This window comes from Prionailurus viverrinus, chromosome D2 (assembly GCF_022837055.1).
Source record: "Prionailurus viverrinus isolate Anna chromosome D2, UM_Priviv_1.0, whole genome shotgun sequence".
Lineage (NCBI taxonomy): Eukaryota > Metazoa > Chordata > Mammalia > Carnivora > Felidae > Prionailurus > Prionailurus viverrinus.
Genome location: NC_062571.1, coordinates 25480941 through 25503153, shown reverse-complemented (window position 1 = coordinate 25503153; position 22213 = coordinate 25480941). Strand labels below are relative to the sequence as shown.

At 36.4% G+C, this 22213-nt stretch overlaps 1 protein-coding gene and 1 pseudogene across 5 annotated transcripts in view; one reads left to right on the top strand and one right to left on the bottom strand.

Annotated features, from left to right (window-relative positions):
• JMJD1C (jumonji domain containing 1C) overlaps positions 1 to 22213 on the top strand; it is a 271367-nt gene that overhangs the window by 113482 nt on the left and 135672 nt on the right. The window lies entirely within an intron of this gene.
• LOC125148340 (dynein light chain 1, cytoplasmic-like) lies at positions 2456 to 2707 on the bottom strand (annotated as a pseudogene).

Here is a 22213-nt window from a genome sequence, read left to right as displayed (position 1 = left end):
AATAGAATTACCGTATGATTCAGTAATTACACTACTGGGTATTTACCCAAAGAAAACAAAAAAGATAAATTGGAAAAAGTATAGACACTCTTGTGTTTACTGCAGCATTTTTTTACAGTAGCCAAATCAGGGAAGCAGCCCAAGTTGCACTGATGGATGAATGGATAAAGAAGTGATATATGTATACAATGGAATGTTGTTCAACCATAAAAAGAATGAAATCTTGCCATTTGCAACAATATGGATGGATTTAGAGTGTATAATGCTAATCACAATAAACCAGTCAGAGAAAGACACATTCCACGTGATTTCACTCATGTATGGAATTTAAGAAACAAAAGAAACAAAGGAAAAAGAAACCAAGAGACAAACTCTTAACTATAGTGAACAAATGCATGGTTACCAGAGGGGAGTCAGGTGGTGGGATGGGTGAACTAAGTGAATGGGATTAAGAGCACACTTACCTTGATCACTGAGTAATGTATAGAATTATTGAATTTCTGTATTGTACATCTGAAACTAGTATAACACTGTATGTTTATACTGGGATTAAAAAAAAAAAAAAAAAAAAAAAAAAACCTTGGGGCTCCTGGGTGGCTCAATCAGTTGAGCATCCGACTTCAGCTCAGGTCATGACTTTGTGGTTTGTGAGGTTAAGCCCTGCATTGGACTTGTCCGTGCAGAGCCGGCTTCGGATCCTCTGTACCCCTCTTTCTCTGCCTCTCCCCTGTTCATGTTCTCTCTCTCTCAAAAATGAATAAACATTTATTTAAAAAAAAAACTTTTAGGGGCGCCTGGGTGGCTTAGTCGGTTGAGCGGCTGACTTCGGCTCGGGTCATGATCTCGCGGTCCGTGAGTTCGAGCCCCGCGTCGGGCTCTGTGCTGACAGCTCAGAGCCTGGAGCCTGTTTCAGATTCTGTGTCTCCCTCTCTCTGACCCTCCCCTGTTCATGCTCTGTCTTTCTCTGTCTCAAAAATAAATAAACGTTAAAAAAAAATTTTTAAATAAAAAATAAAAAATAAATAAAAAAAACTTTTACTTTCTAATAGATGCAATTAATTAAATGAAATTAAATTTTTACTTCTGTATCTAACAACCTGACAAAATTTTCTTAACTTTCAACATGGAGGATATATCCATCTGCAAATAATGACAGTATTTCTTTTTTAGTCTCTTGTGTTATTAATATTTCTTTTTCTCTTTTTTCTTTCAATAATTTTGGACTACCATTTTATATTGAATAGATGTGATTGTGGGCTTCTTTATCATCATTAAAGTTGGTCTTTGGGGCGCCTGGGTGGCGCAGTCGGTTAAGCGTCCGACTTCAGCCAGGTCACGATCTCACGGTCCGTGAGTTTGAGCCCCGCGTCGGGCTCTGGGCTGATGGCTCAGAGCCTGGAGCCTGTTTCCGATTCTGTGTCTCCCTCTCTCTCTGCCCCTCCCCCGTTCATGCTCTCTCTCTCTCTGTCCCAAAAATAAATAAAAGTTGAAAAAAAAAAATAAAAAAAAAAAAAATAAAAAAAAATAAAGTTGGTCTTTGCTGTAGATGTTCTTTATCAAGTTAAGGAAATTCTCTTTTCGTTTTGCTTGATTCTTTTTATCATGAGTATGTGCTGAGTCGTATGGAATACTGCATCTGTTGACTGTATTTTTCCATGTATTAAAAAAAATTATATGTAATACTGTTTTCCTCCAACAAATTTATTAATTTTTTGAAAGGAATTTATTTTTAGAAGAAAAAACATAGGGCAGAGATGAATGGAATGGAAAATAAATACAAGATATTTTGCTAATATTTTAATAGCTACAACAAATTAGTACAGAGAATGCCCTGTACAAAACAACACAAAGTTGGGGCGCCTGGGTGGCGCAGTCGGTTAAGCGTCCGACTTCAGCCAGGTCACGATCTCGCGGTCCGTGAGTTCGAGCCCCGCGTCAGGCTCTGGGCTGACGGCTCGGAGCCTGGAGCCTGTTTCCGATTCTGTGTCTCCCTCTCTCTCTGCCCCTCTCCCGTTCATGCTCTGTCTCTCTCTGTCCCCCAAAAAATAAATAAACGTTGAAAAAAAAATTTAAAAAAAAAACAAAACAACACAAAGTTTCAAAGATTGAAGTGTTCCTTTAATCAAGGTTGAAGATTTCAGGAACTGGTGTTGGGAGTTTAGGCTGTGGTCCTTGTTTTTGGATGGATCACTGGGTCTAGAATAGTCTATGCTTTTTTGTTTTAATTTTTTTTTTAATGTTTATTTATTTTTGAGACAATGCCAGAGACAGAGTGCAAGCAGCGGAGGGGCAGACAGAGGGAGACACAGAATCTGAAACAGCCTCCAGGCTCTGAGCTGTCAGCCCAGAGCCCGACGCGGGGCTCGAACTCACGAACTATGAGATCATGACCTGAGCCGAAGTTGGACGCTTAACCGACTGAGCCACTCAGGTGCCCCTAGAATAGTCTATACTTTTAACCAGTTTTAAGAAAGACTATTTGGCCTTGATAGAAGTAGATGAAGTATTGGGTTTCATGGGTGAGGTAACTACCAAAGTTCCTCCCAACAATGTAGTGCCAGGTGGGGTTGAATTCTTATTACACTATTTCTTAATAGCCATATTTCTTAATATGGGCCACAATGCCCTTTTCTATATCCTATTTCTCCAGTGTCTCAGGAGCATACCTCACAGAGTCCTGTTTCATCTCCTCCAACATATTGGCTATTTTTAATCATGGTTTTTCATTATTATGGTAGAGCAAGGACTGGCATATGCCTACAGTCCCTTGGAAGAGGGCCTGACAATGCCCAGACCATGAGACCCACTGTTGCTGTTGAAGACGTGGTGCATCTCTCACTATTGTACTATATTGAGTGACATTTATAACATTTTCTAAGAGTACTACCCCTAGATTTCTTGGGTTAACCCAAATCAGTTCTAATGAATGATCTTTTTTCATATTGTTGGCCTTAGATTGCCATTAACTTTTTTCAGGAATTTTTGCATCTGTAATCCTGAGATTGGCCGATAATTTTTCTCTTATATATGTTGTTGGCTTGCTTTTTGTCTGAAGGTTATGCATACTCAAAAGATGAGCTGAGAAATACTCTCCCCTTTTATTCTGGAAGATGTTTTAAGGATTGGAATTAAGTTTCTTGAAAGCATGGTAGAACTTAACTGTAAAGCCCTTTCAGCATTCAGGCTGAAGGAAAATCATTCCAGATAAAGGCATGTAAGTGCAGGAAGGAATGAAGAGTGTCAGAGGAGTTATAGATAAATATAAAGATATTTTATAAAATATAAAATTGAGGTAAATATGAATATAAAATGTAGGTAAATTTTAAAGTATTACCTTTAAGAAACTATTTTCTGTGATCTATAGAGTTTAAATCATAAAAGTAAAACATATGACGATAATAGCACAGTGGGTGACAAGGAAGGTTAATAGGATTCAACTGCTATAAGTTGCATTATTTTTAAAATTATTAAACTGCTAATTATGGTAGGTAAAAATAATTCAGGAATTTTTTTCAATCTATTAGAGTAAACACCAAAATAGTTATTAAAATTGTATAACTTAAAAGTGAATAAAATAGGAAGTAAAATAGGAAAAAAAGTGGAACAATAAAACATCTGTTTAATCGAAAATGCATTTAAAAACAGGTAAACTGAGGGGCGCATGGGTGGCTGAGTTGGTTTAGTGTCCAACTTCTGCTCAGGTCATGATTTCATGTCTCATGAGTTTGAGTCCCACATTGGGTTCTCTACTGTCAGCCCAGAGCCCCCTTTAGATCCTCTGTCTTAATGCTCTCTCTGCCTTTGCATTGCTTGCTCGGTCTCTCTCTTTCTCTCTCTCTCTCTCTCAAAAATAAATAAACATTAAAAAACAAGTAAACAGAGCAGATTGGACAAATAGGTAACAAATAATCAGATGGTAGACCTTCACCCATTTATACTAGTCATTGTATTACATTGAAATGGATTAAGCAGTTCAGTTAAAATCCATCGATAGGCAGACAAAATAAAAAACAAAACCCAACTCTGTGCTGTTTATTAGAGCTATACTTAAAATATAAAAGAGATTGAAAATAATACAGTGGAAAAAGGTAAACTATTCCAAGGCATCATTAAAAGTTGATATAATTATAGAACTATTCTACAAATACTCAAAGTAAGAATTATTACTAGAGATTTAGAGAAACATTACAATGTTAAAATGGTCAATTCAATAAGAAGATATAAGAACTCTAAATCTATATGCTTTCATTAAGATTAGCTTCAAATTCGCTAATACAGAGACTGAAAAACTTAAAAGGATATAGATAAAAATCCATGGTCACTCACGGCTTGTGAGTTCAAGCTCCGCATTGGGCTCTGTGCTGTCAGCTCAGAGCCTGGGGCCTATTTCCTTCTCTCTCCCCTCCCCTGCTCATGCTCGCTCTCTCTCTCTCTCAAAAATAAACATTAAAAAAATTAAAACAAAAACAAAGATTACAAGCGTTTTTAAATTATAAAATTTACTTTAGTATGAAATGATTAAATGTAGAGCCGTACAGTATTTGTGTTAAAAGGAACCAGAAGAAGTTTAAATTCAACTGCCTCTTTAGACAGATGAAGAAACTATCCTGCTATTGTATTTCCTCTGTACTCCTCTGCATTATGATTTTTCTCATATGAGAAAGTTATCATAGGTGTAAGGTAATTATCATAGGTAAGGTAATATCATATGTGTAAGGTAATTATTCTTAGGGATTTTAGAAGAGACAGAGAGGGTGCCAAAGTCACATTAGTTAAATATGGCCAAAGGCACCTTTCTTTCAGGAACATTAGGGTGGCTGGTTCTCTTACTAGTTTCTCTTGCTTATTAATTTTAAGAACTGTTAAAGCTTTTGCACAAATTAGGACATACGCATTCTAGGTTTATATGACTTTTTCTTTCTGTTTTTCTTTTTTGGAGTTGTTTTGTTTTGTTTTGTTTTTTGATTAGAGGCTGAAGTGAGTTTCCACCAAGGTGTCTCCAGGAAGCAGAGAGGCTACCCTCCCTCTACCCTTCAAAATAAACCGGGATAGCAGAAGTGATGATACTTTGAATATAAAGAGCCTGAGGGAGAGCTGTAAAAATGAGTCACAGAGGAGTCCACAGCACCACTGTGCTTGGTGTACTGTTCAGACAGGCTTTAAAGCATACTTGGCCCAACTTCCAAGAGGAAGGAGTTAAGAATAGAAGCACTAGGGAGGTAGCAGAGGATAAGTACTAATTAGCTGCCCTTTCCCTTCATTCCATCTAGTTGCAGAAAAGACAAATCTTTCCATTTAACCTTTATATCTTGTATTTTTTACATTGTCTTGTAAACTGAGACAATGGTATCTTCCTTTGCTAAAGTAGAAAAATATAGTAGAGAATGTAGTTCATCTCCTTGAAATAAGAGAGAACTAGAAATATGGTAGATAAATTTTATAATATACATGTAGTTCATCTCCTTGAAATAAGAGGGAACTAGAAATATGGTAGATAAATTTTATAATATACTTACTTTAGTGGTTTTAAATAGCAAGTGGAACTTTAAAGCATCCAAAGTTAATTCTCCCCATTATACTAGTCACCTGTTCACTGTAGATCTTCTTACCAGTTCTTTGTTAAAGTAGTGAAACCAACTAAGACAATTTTAAGCAGAAAAAGGACTTCAGTAAAGAACTTTGGAACACAGGTTCCCGGCAAGATCTGAGACCATGCTTGCAGACTGTGCAGGAACCAATATAGACAGGAAATCAGATCACGAAAGTGGTTCTGTGCTGGACAGAGGCACTATAGCAATACCATTAATGCTTATATAGCCATACATCTTGGTTTTTCTTGGTAATAATTGATGGTTCATTTCACTCTCAGAAATGTCCCAGTTTGGACAATAAATTACATAGTCACTATTCTGATGTTGGAACATTATTGCCTCTGGAAAGCAGATGAAGATACTCCTACTTCTTGGGATACCTGGGTGGCTCAGTCAGTTGAGCACCCAACTTTGGCCCAGGTCATGATCTCACAGCTCGTGAGTTCGAGCCTGTGTTGGGCTCTGTTCTGACAGCTTGGATTCTGTGTCTACCTCTCTTTCTGCCCCTCCCCTGCTCTCGCTTTCTCTCTCTCTCTCTCTCTCTCTCTCTCTCTCTCTCTCTCTCTCTGTCTCTCTCTCTCTCCCCCCCAAAATAAACAAAACAACAAAAAAAGATACTTTTACTTCCAGTACCCTTGCCAGCATTGACTTTACTTGTCCTTTGCTTCTTGCTACAGGCTTTAGATTCAAATTCTGGGGCAGATTTGTCTGAACGATAGACTTAGTTGCTAAGGAGTCTGGAAATGTATTGGCATTTTCCAGTTTCTATAGGTGAGAGACTGCCTGAAAAGGTAGGGGTTTCTCCCAAAATAAGAGTTTCATAATCTAGACATTCAAAGAATGCAGATATTGAGTGTATTATGTTTCAGTGATTGTCCCATTTTACTTTGTCCCATTTTTTACATACCTTTCCTTTGGTATGTTCATTGCTGTCCTCTTCCTGTGGGGCTGTCTAGATCTGTTAAGCAGTTATCAAAGTGAGTTATGTATCTGTTCAAAGAGAATGTTACTGAAAGTATAAACTAGTTTTTTTGTTCTTAATTTTGTTTTTCCTATAAGCAAGGAGACTCCACTGGGATGAAGGAAATAATATTTGCCCATTCTCATGTCTTAATTATGTGAAAATATAACTGGTCCCACTATAAAAGATAGAGAATTTAGCTTAATAAAAAGCTAAAACATCAAAAGATTATTTCTTCAGATTTTTTAAGTTTATGGAGTTAGTGTAGCATATGTAGTCAACTCTTAAGCATCTCTAAAATTATGCCATTACATCTGGGTCTATCTTGGCAATACATACTTAAATTGTATCTGAATAACCTTTAGAAAAACTCTAGGGGCGCCTGGGTGGTGCAGTCGGTTAAGCGTCCGACTTCAGCCAGGTCACGATCTTGCGGTCCGTGAGTTCGAGCCCCGCGTCAGGCTCTGGGCTGATGGCTCAGAGCCTGGAGCCTGTTTCAGATTCTGTGTCTCCCTCTCTCTCTGCCCCTCCCCGTTCATGCTCTGTCTCTCTCTGTCCCAAAAATAAATAAACGTTGAAAAAAAAATTTAAAAAAAAAATTTAAAAAAAAAAAGAAAAACTCTAAACTCCCAATCATATTTATATCTGTTTTAAAGAGTTCCAAATAAGCTTTTTAGAAATAGTATTTCTGGGGGCGTGTGGGTGGCTCCATTGTGACTATTCATTTTGGCTCAGGTCACGATCTCAGAGTTTGTGAGTCTGAGCCCTGCATTGGGATCTATGCTGCCAATGTGGAGCCTGCTTGGGATTCTCCTTCTCCCTCCCCCTCTCCCTCCCCCTCTCCCTCCGCCTCCCCCTCCCGTACTTCCTGTCCCCCTCTCTCCCTTCCCCTCCCCTCCCCCCTCCCCCCTCTATCTCTTTGTCCCTTCCTGGCACTGTTCATTTCTTTTGGTTTAGAATTTTTGCCTGGATAGAAAGAACACTTGGGTTAGTTGTAAGGTAACATGTACTTTATAAACCTTATGAGTTTGTATATCTTTTAAACTCTATCAGTTTGTACCAGTTTCATTGGAAGTTGTTATGATTAAGTAAAATAATGAGTGTGTAGATTTGTTTTTTAGATTATCAAATACTTTTTAAATGGGAAGTATTTCCTTACTTAGTAATAAAACCTGCAGAATGTCACTAAGTATACTTTGTGTCTAGGAAGACAGGGCAGATGCCTCTGGCTCATCTGCTTTCTGTTCCTCCTGTAGCTAAATGAATGAACCAAAGCAGGAAAGAGACTTGAATAAAGGATGGCCCAGGGAACAGCTTTGCCACTGTAAGGGGAATACTATAAGAAAGAAGGTGGGGGCACCTGACTGGCTTAATAGGTAGAGCATGTAACTCTTGATTTCAGGTTGTGAATTCACAACCCCACGCTGGCCGTAGAACTTACTAAAAAAACCAAACAAACAAACAAAAAAAGATAGTGGATTTTCTACGACTTTACAAAGCATCTCAGAAGGATATGAAAACTAAGGGGTTAGGATCTAATGCAGTGGTCACTAATTAGGAATTAGCTTTTCTAAGGTCCTCTTAGCATTCTTCTGTTGTGGGGCTCTTCTTGTGTGAATTCTCAAGGCCTCCTAACAGAGGATTTGTGTAAAACCAAGGAATCATGGTAACATCTTGATGATCACATTAAAACACATTGTGCTGAGAACTTTTATGGTATTTGTCCTTTGTATTCTAACCATTATGATTCAAATTGAATTTTTCATTCTTTTCCTTTTCCTTTTTTTTTTGTTTTTTTTTTTTTTTTGTGCCCTAGATTTTATTAAATATCCCAGGAAGTAGCTCTAGGAATAAGATTCTTTCAGATTTCTTCCTCACATACATGCCTTCTACTTCCTTCCCCCCAGCAACACATAAAGTTGTTCTTTCCTCCATGTTTCTTTACTGGGAAGAGCAGTGATTCAGAACTTTTCAGTTCTAGATGAGGTTTGAAATATAAGCAAAGTAAACATTACTGAGGTTAAAAATTTTAGAGGCAGGGTGCCTGGATAGCTCAGTCGGTTAAGCACCTGACTCTTGGTTTCTGCTCAAGTCATGATCTCAGGGTTGGTGAGTTCAAGCCCCACATTGGGCTCTGCACTGACAGCATGGACCCTGCTTGGGATTCTCTCTTTGCCTGTCTCTCTCTGTTCCTTCTTGCCTTGTGCTCTCTCTCTCTCAAGAAAAAAAAAAAAAAAATTTTTTTCAAATTTAGAAGCATATGTGCAGTACCATAATATCTTACCTGATCTTAAAAATGAAGTTGAGGGGAGCCTGGGGGGCTCAGTCAGTTAAGCATTTGAGTTCAACTCAGGTCATGATCTCATGGTCGTGAGTTTGAGTCCTGCATTGAGTGAGCTTGAGCCCCATTTGCGTGAACCCCACCTCTCTCTCTCCCTCCTTGTCTCTCTCTCTCTCTGCCCTTCACTCACTTGTGCCTTCTCTCTTGAAAGAAAGAAAGAAAGAAAGAAAGAAAGAAAGAAAGAAAGAAATCTTTAAAGAAAATCAAGTTGAAAGGCATTATATAGTAGTAACTTGTAAACTTGGTAAGTACATAGTTACGTAAACCCAGATGCCTAGATTTGATTCTACTCTTATATGCTTACTAAAGACGTTAACATGGTTTAGATATTTCTATCCATTATTTTTCCAAACAATTATAATGGTTCAAATTGCATGTCACAATCAAAATGCCAGGTTTCAAGAGGAATTGTATTTAGAATTAAGTGTCCTTTTAACTGAATATTAAGTAGAATATTTGGTTTTATACAGTACTGTAAAGGCCTTTCTTGTATTTCATTGTTCTCACAACTAGATAATCATCATTTTTGGATAAGTATCCAGTTGGTTGTCTTATAAATTTTATTTTCAAGGTTGAAGCTACCTAGAACAGCAGTCTCTGATAGCAACATTTAGAGGCACTTTCTCAGACTGCTGTACTGACCTTATCCTCTGTGAGGTAGTGTCTCCATTTTTCTGGGTCAGTTCTTTTTGTGAAGGACTAGAACTCCTTAGCCTAGGGAACAAGACTTGAAAACAAAAGAAACCACAGTTTTAAAAAAAGATCCTGGATTGTATGCTTAGCATATATAATTATAGGTTATAGTAACCTGTGTTAATTACTATTTTTATGCAGGAAATAGAAAATTGATACAATTTGATTTATTAAAGTGGTGAAAGCTAAGTTAAATTTTTTTCCTTATTCTAAAAAGAGGAAAGTCTGTCTTTTTTTTAAAAAAAAAAACAAAACTTGTTTGAACACAAATTTATATTCAGAAGGAATAGCAAAGACCATGTTTCATTTCTCCTTTATTAAAACTTTTGATGCCAATAAATCAAATTTAATGGTACTGAAAAAGTGATATATGTTTAACAGTAATGGAATATATTTATTACCTTTTATTGGGTCAGCATCTAATGTATTCTGTGGCTATACTTTTACATCAGTATTGTCTGTGAAGGCTTTTTAAGGGTGCTGTGAATCACTGAAGTTCCTTCCTTTGCTTTTTATCAGTTACAAAATAGGCTCTCATTTTCATACATTTTTTAATTAAAAGAAATTTTTTTTTAACATTTATTTATTTTTGAGAGAGAGACAGCATGCAAGTGGGGGAGGGGCAGAGAGAGAGAGGGAGACACAGAATCTGAAGCAGGCTCCAGATTCTGAGCTGTCAGCGTAAGGCCGGATGTGGAGCTCAAACTCACAAGCTGTGAGACCCTGACTGGAGCTGAAGGTGGCTGCTTAATCGACTGAGCAACCCAGGTGCCCCTTAACACATTTTTTTAGTTGTCTTGAGGAATGGCTTTGTGAGTTCATTTTGGTATTTGACTTTAGAAAATTTTGTCTATCTTTATAAATTAATTTTGCTGAAAAAAGTTGTACTTAAATATCTAAAATTCAACTGAGAAAAGACATCAAGGTGAAGTGACCTTTATACTTCATTTGCAAGAATTGAAAAACTCTGAGACAAAATTGTGAGTGCTCAAATGAAAAGATTGTCAAGAAACATTTCCTCATTTTTAGAGCAGGGTAATTGTATTCTTAATACTCTTAAGTTTCTGCCTCCTAATTGTCTGGTGATACAACTAAGTGGGAAATTTTTGCAGGGCGGATGGTAGTTGCATTTTTATTCATTGAGATTTGTCCTTAGGAGAAATTTCTAATAGCAGTATTTTGCCTTTCACATATGCAGGAAAGGGAGTACAGATACTGTGTTTTAGCTTTAAAAACTGTATAATGTGAATCATTATTTCAAAAAAATTTGTCCTACCTTTTAAGGTCAGTAGTTTATCAGTTTCTGTATAGATGGTAAATGCTAAGTTTCCTAAACCTTGTGAAATGTAATTAAAATATGTGTTTCTACATATTGTCTGTTTTTTTTTGTTTGTTTTTTTTTTGTTTTTTTTTTTAATTTTTTTTTTCAACGTTTATTTATTTTTGGGACAGAGAGAGACAGAGCATGAACGGGGGAGGGGCAGAGAGAGAGGGAGACACAGAATCTGAAACAGGCTCCAGGCTCTGAGCCATCAGCCCAGAGCCCGACGCGGGGCTCGAACTCACCGACCGCGAGATCGTGACCTGGCCGAAGTCGGACGCTTAACTGACTGCGCCACCCAGGCGCCCCTACATATTGTCTGTTTAAATTTCTTAAATGTAACCAAAATCAGTGCCTCAAATTAATTAAATTAAAACAACCTCTTTTAGCAAAGTTAAAATGTACCAAAACTGGATTAAACATTTTGATATGATTCTATTGTTTAGCCATTTATTAGATTGTGTTTCATGGTAAGCACATGTTATGTATTTGGAATAGAAAGATGCAAAAGTATGCATCCATGCCCTCAGGAGATACACCGTTTAGAAGGGAAAACATTTAGTTTTAGGTGAAAATTATTCCTATATTTATGTACTTTTGTATATATGTGTGTGTTGACTTTCAATTTTGTAAAGAAAAAATTATATCTAATATGAAACAGCCATGACATTAAGCCTTTACCAATAAAAATATAGAAATAAAGCCAACACTTAATGTTATACCTTTCCACAAATATAATATTAAGTCATTTATGAAAATGTCCATATAGGTATTTGTAATAAATTTGGAGCAGAAACTTTTCTTTTCCTATAAGTATTTCATTTTATTTTTTATTATGAAAATTTTTGAATATACACAAAAGCAAAAGCTATCAGAGTACTTTTTCCTTAAGCTCCTCAAATCTGTTTGTTTATTGGTGTTTGCCTAGATATCTCAGCATTTTCATTACTTTCTTAAAAATTTCAGAATGCTTTAAAAAAAAACAACTTGGTTTAAAGATCATGGACAGCAAAATAAAAATTGGAAACCTGGAATCTCTAGTGGATCTTTCCTTAATTTTGTGATTAAGACCAAATCATTTATCTTTTGTAAGCTTTTTGAGCTGTGTGTGTGTGTGTGTGTGTGTGTGTGTGTGTGTGTGAGCTTCTTAGAATATATAGCTAGCCCAAAATTTATTCTTGTAAGGCACTAAAAGACTTTAGGTACCTGGGGGAAAAATATATACACACATACATGTAGACATATTTATATCTGTCTGTCTTCTGGCAATGAAGTAGCTTTCCATTTGTTCCACCCTTTTACAAATTAGGTTACAGTTGATGAAACTGTAGTTATATAGGCTTATGTAAATTGGTGAAACATGGTAGTGGCATGAAGATGAAGCATCTTTTTGTAGACATGTGTCTTGGCTCTAGATATTACTGTATTCTTCTAAAGTTTGTCCTTTTTCAGGTTGGATACTCCCTGGTTCTTTTAAGGAATCACTACATAAATTAGTACAGTGATTCCTAACCAATTGCTGTCGTGTTTAGGTTTTTTTTTCTAATTTTTTTTAACCTTTATTTTTGAGAGAGATAGAGAGCGAGAAAGAGAGGGAGTGTGAGGGAGTAGGGGCAGAGAGGGAGACATAGAATCCAAAGCGGGCTCCAGGCTCTGGGTTGTCAGCACAGAGCCCAATGCAAGGGCTCAAACTCAGGAACTATGAGATCGTGACCTGAGCTGAAGTTGGACGCTTAACTGACTGAGCCATCCAGGCACCCCAGTGTTTAATTCTCTTTAAACAGAACTTTCAATGGGTTGTTACACTTCTTTGAAACCTTCAGATTTCTACCTAGTGCCTTCTCTGTCAATTACAGACTTCTTTTCTTAGTTGTCATTCATTCGTGTTACCCGTTGTTCTCTTATATGATCATTCACTATATGAAATAATGTTGCTTTAGTTGCACCAGAATGTATAATACATCTTTTCCTTCTTATATATTGCTGTTATTATTGAAAATAATTTTTTGCAATTCAGTAAATAGCTATAGTGTAACTAACTTAGCAGTTAATATGTACAAGCTACATGGGATGAGCACACTTACAGTGTGTTAATGTACATCGAATACATACTGAAGTGATGGGGACAGCTGTAATATATGGCTCTAAAAACTTGGAAATATGATAGTTCTCTGAGATGTAAACTAATATAATTCATCCTAACAAGGATTATACTTAACGGTCTCTGGAATCAGCAAAATATTTTATGTAAATTAACTTATTTGTTATGTAAATGAACTGTCAAAAAAATACTCTGGGGATTTAGGAGATAGGCCTAAAATGAAATCAGAATTTACTAAGTAGATATGTTATCTAATCAGTTGTACTTGCTCCTATTTAGAGATTGGAAGAGAAAAAACTGTTCAGCTTAGGTTATAATAGAATCAGACAGGGGAAATACAAAGAGCCAAAGTTGACATTGCCCATCCAAGTACTGTCTGCCATAAATGATACCCTATGTTACTATTGTGGCTGATTATCCCCCTATTTTACATCATTCATGTTTATCAAGTAAAAAATTTTTATTATAATTTGCTTTCTTAAGTAGCTTTTCTTTTTTTTTTATGTTTATTTATTTTACTTTGAGAGAGATAATGAGAGAGGAAGGGAGAATCAGGGCTTAATTTCACAAGGCATAAGATAATGATCTGAGCCATGATCCATCACTTAACTGACTGAGCCACCCAAACACCCTAAGCTTTTCTTTTTTTAATGTTTATTTATTTTGAGAGAGAGAGAAAATCCCAAGCAGGCTCCATGCTCAGACTGGAGCCCAATGAGCCTGACTCGGGGCTGGATCTCATGACAGTGAGATCATGACCTGAGCTGAAATCAAGAGTCAGATACTTAACCAAGTGAGCCATTCAGGCACCCCTCTTAAGTAACTTTTCTAAGGAAGAGATCATACTATTGCTTATCCATGTATTCCATAGTAACTGAGAGCTAATGTTAATCATTTTTGAATAATAAATTTACATTGTTTTATATGTAACTGTTAACAAGCTTAATTAATGTCTGCCCCTAAGTAGTCTCAGTGTGCTTATAAGAACACATTTGAGTTTGTAACACTGAGAATTATACTCTGCATTTTGGTCAGTTTGCTGGGATAAAGACCTATGAAGGCTCAGGCAGATAGCCAGCTGGTGTTACATGGTAAAAATAAGTGTTTGGTTTGCAACCCTAAAATTTGTACAGAACCACAGAAGACCCCAAATAGCAAAAGCAATCTTGAAAAAGCAAAGCAAAGCTAGAGGCATCACAATTCTGGACTTCAGGTTACATTGCAAAGCTATAGTAATAAAAACAGTATAATCCTGACACAAAAATAGACCCATAGAACAGAATAGAAAACTGAGAAATAAACCCATAATTATATGGTCAGTTAATCCTCGACAAAGCAGGAAAGAATATCTGATGGAAAAAAAGACAACCTCTTCAACAAATGGTGCTGGGAAAACTGGACTATCTTCTTATACCACATGCAACAGTAAATCCAAAATGGATTAGAGGTGCCTGGGTAGCTTAGTTGGTTAAACATCTGAGTTCAGCTCAGGTCATGATCTCATGGTTTGTTGAGTGGGTTCAAGCCCCTCATGGGACTGTCTGCTCTCTGCACAGAGCCCACTTTGGATCCTCTATCCCCCCTCTCTCACTGCCTCTCCCCCACGCATGTGTGTGCACTGTCTCCCTCCATTTCCGCCCCCCCCCCCCAAATAACATAAACATTTGAAAAAGTGGAATAAACACCTAAATGTGAGAGGTGTCTGGCTGGCCTAGTTGGAAGAGCATGTGACTCTTGATCTCAGGGTTTGAATCCCACATTGTGTGTAGAGATTACTTAAAAAAATAAATAGATAAAAATTAAAAAATAAAAAGACCAACTAAATGTGAGACATGAAACCATAGAAATCCTAGAAGAGAATATAGGAAAACTTCTTTGGCATTGACCCTAGCAACTTTTTTCTAGATATGTCTCCTGAGGAAGGGAAACAAAAGTAAAAATAAACTATTGGGACTACATCAAAATAAAAAAATTCTGCACAGTGAAGGAAACAATCAGTAAAACTAAAAAGCAACCTACAGAATGGGAGAAGGTATTTGCCAATGACATAGCCAATAAAGGCTTAGTATCCAAAATAATAAAGAACTTAAAAATCTCAACAGAAAACAAAGAATCCAGTTAAAAATGAACAGAAGACTGACTTTGGCTCAGGTCATGATCTCGCAGTTCATGAGTTCAAGCCCTGCATCGGGCTTTGTGCTGACAGCTCAGAGCCTGAAGCCTGCCTCAGATTCAGTGTCTTCCTCTTTCTCATTTCCTCCCCTACTCACCCCTTGATTTTGGCTTAGGTCATGTTCTTGTGGTTTGTGAGTTCGAGCCCCATGTTAGGCTCTGCGCTAACATCACAGAGCCTGCCTTAGCTTCTCTCTACCCCACCTCATCCCCCACCCCTCAAAAATAAACTAAAAATATTAAAAAAAAAATTTTTAATGAATATACTAGATGGTGTTATTTGAGGACATACAAGATAGTTTATTTGAAAATTGAGTATGTATAACATGGTTCATCTTATGTAGTAAGCTTAATAAAATGCAGACGTTATTGTCTAGATGATAAAAGCATTTATTCATTCCTTTTGACTAATTTATATTATTGTTTATCAAAATTTTCAAAAAGGAAAAAGGCTATTATCTCATTTTATATAACATCTAAGTATGCCAAGATATACGAGAGGTTATTTTTATTTTTTTTTTGTTCCTAACCTTTTTATACTCAGTGTGATTTCTGTTTTATGAATGAATAATATTTTTTTCCAACTTGTGCTTCAGGACACACGAGTGCAATCTCTAGGCTTAGTTTGTGTGGCCAGCATGCTTCCCTGTGTTTGGCTCTGACACCTGTCCTTCATGAGTAGGAGTACAATTTTCTGATTACCCTTTCTTTTTACTCTCATCACAACCCTACTTAGGTCTTACCCAAGTAGCCATTTCTGTCCTGTTCTTCCATCAGTATTATCTAATTTTCATATCCATTAAATTTTCATGTATATAAAATATATTTTTCAAAACCCTTTTCTCCATTAGGAATATCATACCATTTTTTTTTGACTGGGTATGGAAACACCTCATATATTCTGTTCTGGACTGTGCTGTGACAAATATAGAAATTTTTAACAGTTTCAATAAATGTAAAGGTGAGGAAACACCTAAAGTAAAAAAAAAAAAAAAAAAAAAAGGAAAGAAAAATCACAAAAAACTAAAGTATCCTGACTTTAGGTTCTTGTAATTTGTAGTTTAGAATCTAGCAACTTAAAATTTTTTTTTAAACGTTTATTCATTTTTGTGAGACAGAGACCCAGCATGAGTGGGAGAGGGGCACAGAGAGAGGGAAACACAGAATCTGAAGCAGGCTGCAGGCTGTAAGCTGTCAGCACAGAGCCCAATGCAGGCCTTGAAGTCACAAGCCCTGAGATCATGACCTGAAGTCAGACACTTAACTGACTGAGCCACCCAGGTGCCCCGAGAATCTAGCAACTTTAAAATCTTCATACGAAGTAGTGGGAGTTCCTTCCCCTATGCTATTTTCTGTGGCTTCTTCCCGGAATACTGTCGACTTTGGTATATACCTCCTAAGCAAGAGATTGGAGGGAGGTTTCTTCTTACAGAAATTACAGTTTTTCAGAGAAGAAATACTCTGACCCTTAGGAGCCCTTCACTACAACAGTCAGCATTTACCTAGTCATTTTTGGTGAGGCTGACACCCACTCATTTTCCAGCCAGAGTTTTCATTTCTCTTTAATATAAATTAATAGTGAAGAGTGCTCGATACTTGAAAAGAGCTTCCCAACATGAGGGCATACAAACAAGGGGGAAAAAATGATACCCAAGAAATTGCAAGGAATAGTTATGAAAACTTAAGGGGAAAAAATCTAATATACTCAAGAGATGAGAAAATATTTTATCATTAAAAAGAATGTTCACATTCTTACAAAGATGTTCAAGTTGTGTGACTGTTGGCTCCCTTACCCAAGATCAGCTTCAGTAGTCTTATAAAGAAAACTAAAGGTTTAGAACATATAGCGAGAAGCTTCTAAGATGGGGGAAGAGTTTTGAGTGGGTGTATGGGATGGGAGTTTTGTTTGAGGGCTAGAAGCAACTTACTTTGGCTTTGCGAAGAAAAATTGAAAATGAACTATTGGAGTTCTGCTCTTGCTTCTCCCCATTAAACCCAAATTGCCAATCATTCCATATCTGCAGTGTCTCAGAACCCTTGTCCTTGTATCCTCAGGAAATGAAATCAGGATGGTGTACTTTGCCTCTTAGGGGATGAGAGAGAGGGATGGACTGTTGCTTCCTTACCTCATGCCCACCACATTCCTAGTACTGATAAATTATAGTCTGAAGAGAATCTCCCTTGCATGACATTTTTTCCTGTGAACAAAGAGTGTAGCTCCCTTCCTAAGGAATGGGTTTTTGTTTTTTGTTTTCTTTAGATTTTATTTTTTAAGTAGTCTCTATATCCAGCGTTCAACGTAACTTGAACTTACAAAGCCAGAATCAAGAGTCACATGCATGGGGCACCTGGGTGGCTCAGTTGGTTGGGCGTCCAACTTCAGCCTAGGTCATGATATCGTTGGAGTTCTGGCCCCACTGTGGGCTCTGTGCTGACAGCTTGGAGCCTGGAGCCTGTTTCGGATTCTGTGTCTCCCTCTCTCTTTCTGCTCCTCCCCCACTCACACTCTGTCTCTCTCTCTCTCAAAAATAAATAAACATTTAAAAAAAAAAAAAGTCACATGCTCTGCAGACCAAGCCAGCCAGGTGACCCGCAAGGAATTGTTTTTTGAAAAAAAGAGGAGAGATTAACTGTAGTTTTCTGCTGCCTAAAACTCTTTACCTTAGGTGTTTGCCACTTCAACATCCTGAGCTCACTGGGGCTGACAAGTGATCTGGCATTGTCCCATATGCATTGTTTGAGTGAGTTTTCTTAGAAGAAAATGAGCACATAGGCCAAAATAATAAGATATTTCAAAGAAAAGAAAAATAGTGTACTCAGTTACAGATTCAATTCATAGTAGAAATACAAAAATAGATTGAGAATATAAAACTATCCTAATACTTATGCTAAAAAAATTGGGGAAGAAAGATTAACAATATAAAATAAGAAAATATAAGGGAGGAAAAGTTATTCAATATAAGAAACATAATAGCTGACATGAATACAAACAATAGGATAAATAACATAAATCCTTTGAAGAGCAAAAGTATTAACATCCAGATGATAGGAATCTGAGGAGGGAGAAAAAAAGTGATCAGAAAATACGTGAAGGAATAAAGGGGATAGAGTTTCTAGAATTAGAGTGGCAGGGAAGGAAGGGATGAGTATTTTCAGGTAAAAAAAAGGCCCACAAAGAGTCAAGGGAGAGAGAAGGAAAATCCCACAATACACATTAAATGTAAAACTTCCAAAGGGAAAGAAAAATCTAAAGCCTTCCAGAGATGAGAAAGAAGTCACAAAGAAATGAAAAATTGATTTATGTCACATTTTCAAACAGCAACTATGAATGCAAGCAGAAAATGCATTGGTATTTTTAAAAATTTGAAGGAAAGAGCTTGGAATTTTTTTATACATCCCAACTGTCATTCAGATATAAAGACAAATGCTGAAAAAGATAGATGAAGTAAAGGTAATAAAACACGTTGGTAAAGTTTTGTTTTCTTCCTTAAAAAAAAAAAAAGTAGCTAATACCAAAGAATAGAGAGATATGTTCATACTAATCCTAAAATAAAAGCCTAGTTAGTTCTTTTTATTTTTATTTTTTTAACGTTTATTTTTAAGACCAAGAGAGAGCATGAACGGGGGACCGGCAGAGAGAGAGGGAGACACAGAATCTGAAACAGGCTCCAGGCTCTGAGCAGTCAGCACAGAGCCCGACGCGGGGCTCGAACTCATGGACCGCGAGATCATGACCCGAGCCGAAGCCGGACGGACGCTTAACCGACTGAGCCACCCAGGCATCCCTAGTTAGTTATTTTTAAACTACATTGAAGGAATATTTAAAAATTTATTTCAGTTTCACACCTAACTTTTATATATTATAAAAAATTATGTGTTGATGTCCCAACAATATCAAAGTGGTGTAAAAATTTTTAGATGTATATTCTTAGTTCCTGTAGTTTATGGACAAGTAACAGGCTATTCGAACAGGCAAACTGTCAGCAGAAACAGATGCAAGTAATGGCAGAAACGAAGGAAGTGGCAAACCAAGACAGTAAAACACTATTATAAATTTACTCAATATTTACAAGGATTTAAAGGAAAACATGAATATAGGAGAAATCCAAGATATATAAAAAAGAACCAGGTAAACTTTTATAGATAAAAAATACAGTAATTAAAAAAATTCTTTGAGGGGCGCCTGGGTGGCTCAGTCGGTTGAGCGGCTGACTTCAGCTCAGGTCATGATCTTGCGGTCCGTGAGTTCAAGCCCCGCGTCGGGCTCTGTGCTGACAGCTCAGAGCCTGGAGCCTGTTTCAGATTCTGTGTCTCCCTCTCTCTGACCCTCCCCCGTTCATGCTCTCTCTCTCTGTCTCAAAAATAAATAAACGTTAAAAAAAATTTAAAAAAATTCTTTGGATGGGCTTTACAGCATATTAAACATAGCAAAAGAAAAGATCAATGACCTTAATGTAACAACAGAAACTATTTCATAGTATATTTACAAGAACGTTTAATGTGATATCAGTTCTTCACCAAATTCGTTTAGAGATATAATGCAATTCTGATTAAAAAACCTAGTAGAATTTTTCTTGACAGTTGATAAAGAGACTTTAGGTTTTATTTGGAAAAATGAAGACTAAGAATAATCAAGATAATTTTTGGAAGAATATCCAGATGTGGACGGTCATTTTTCCTACCAAGTATCAGGACTGCTGTGAAGCTTGAGTTATTAAAACTGTGTGGCTTTTGTCACAGGAATAGACAGATTGACCAGTGCAGTAGACTAGATTTCCCCAAAACAAAATAGGGCGTGTTGTGGAATTTTGATTTCTGCAATGTTCACTAAAGTTTGATAAAGCTGACTTTTTCATGGTTAATTTTTCTTTATCTTAATGTGCCTTTAATTTCTAGAAATTAAGTAACATACAGACAGGAAAATGGGGTGAGAAAGAAGAAGGAGAATAAATGACTAGACATTTCACAAAAATACTGCATGGCTAATAATCACATTAAGAGGTATTCAGCATCATTATTGATCAGGAAAATGCACATTAAGTGATAACTATTTTACAGAAACATTTTTGACACAGATTTTAAAATGACAATACCAAGTGTTTGGGAGAATGTAAATCCTTGGGATCTCTTTTACTTTCCTGGTGGGAGTGTAAAATGATGGAATAATTTGATAAAATAGTTTGGTATTATCTTCTAAAATTGACTATTCACATAGCTTTTGTTTTGTGAATGGTTGTTATATTAAAAATAAAATAATAAGACTAAGAGCCAGGGATAAAGCACATTATCAGAAATTTGATTTTTATATTTTTATATTGTCAGACGGGCACATTTCCTAAAATCTAATCTCCCCCCCGCTCGTCACTCCATCCCTAAAAGAATTTTGTAGTCTTTTTTTCTTTCATTTCTATAACATTCTTAGGTTTCTTTTTTAAATGCAGGACATAGCTTTTCTCTTTATCATATACTCAGTAAGTGGCAAAACTACTATTCAAATACCTTGTCAGTTTAGCACCAGAAGTTTATTTGTACTCCTTGTGGCCAAACTGTTGTTAAGAGAATGCTTATGCTAGTAAGAAAAGCACTTAGAAAGCAGTCATCATTTTTATTATACTCATTTGAGGAGAAAATATTCTTGACTTTTCTTTTCTGCAATTTGAGTTTCTAGTTTTGCAATCTTGTAAGCTATTCTGAAATGCTGCAAGATTGAAAAGTTGGTGTGAAGAAAAATAAATTATTGTTTCAGATTTTAAGTAAGTGATTAATTAGCAGGAGAAGTAAGTATAAGAATGAGAAAAGAGAAAACTCAGGAATTAACAGTATTGCTAAATACTGTATAAGGCATTTAGAAAAGTCTTCCTGCAAAATCATTTACTTCACATTTCACTTCTTACAACCTTTTTTTTTTTTTTTTTTTTTTTTTCCATAGGCTCCATGCTTGGAGCCCAACATGAAGCTAGAACTCATGTCCCTGAGATCAAGCCCTGAGCTGGGATCAAGAGTCAGATGCTTAACCAACTGAGCCACCTGAGTGCCCCGACTTCTTACAACTTTTAAAATATATATCTCATATAACACAGGTTTTTCTTTTTAAAAGCTTGTACTTTGAGTATATTCAGTTCAGTTCTTTTAAGAAGATATTTTTATTTAATTTTTTTTTTTAACGTTTATTTATTTTGGGGACAGAGAGAGACAGAGCATGAACGGGGGAGGGGCAGAGAGAGAGGAAGACACAGAATCGGAAGCAGGCTCCAGGCTCTGAGCCATCAGCACAGAGCCCAACGCGGGGCTGGAACTCACGGACCGCGAGATCGTGACCTGAGCTGAAGTCGGACGCCTAACCGACTGAGCCACCCAGGCGCCCCAGAAGATATTTTTATTTAGATTTCTTTATAGAGTTAAAAAAATGTTTTAGCTCCGATTAGGTTAATTCTTTTCTTTTTTTTTTAGGGTTAAAAATTTTAGTACATTATAACTAGATTCCATAAAACACTGACACTAAGCTAATTACAATTATACACAAGTATACAAATAAGTTGTAAAAACAATATTTAACAAAAGTCGTCAGACAAAAAGAGTACCTGCTCCATGATTCAAACACAGGCAAATTTAATTTATAGAAGTCTCGAAAGTCAGTATAGTGCTTATCTTTGCAGAAAGAGGAAAGAGAGGTAAGAGAAGATAAAGAGACACTACTGGGTTCTTTAAGCTTCTAGTAGTTCTCTATTTTTGACTGAGATTTTTATTACCTAGATTTGTTTTGTGTTAATACATCAAGCTCTACAATTATTATGTGAAGTTCTCTGTATGTATATATTAACTCAGTAAAACTTTTAAAAGTTCTAAGTTCATCAAAAAGAAAATAAAGAAAAATAAACATAGAACAAGTGGGACAAATGGAAAATTCCAAGGAAAATTATAGGGAGATGTAAATATAATATAGTAGTAATTCCATTAAATGTAACTGTACTAAATTCATCAGTTAGAACCAAGCTTGTTACACTTTATTAAGTAGTAAAACATGTTTGTACAA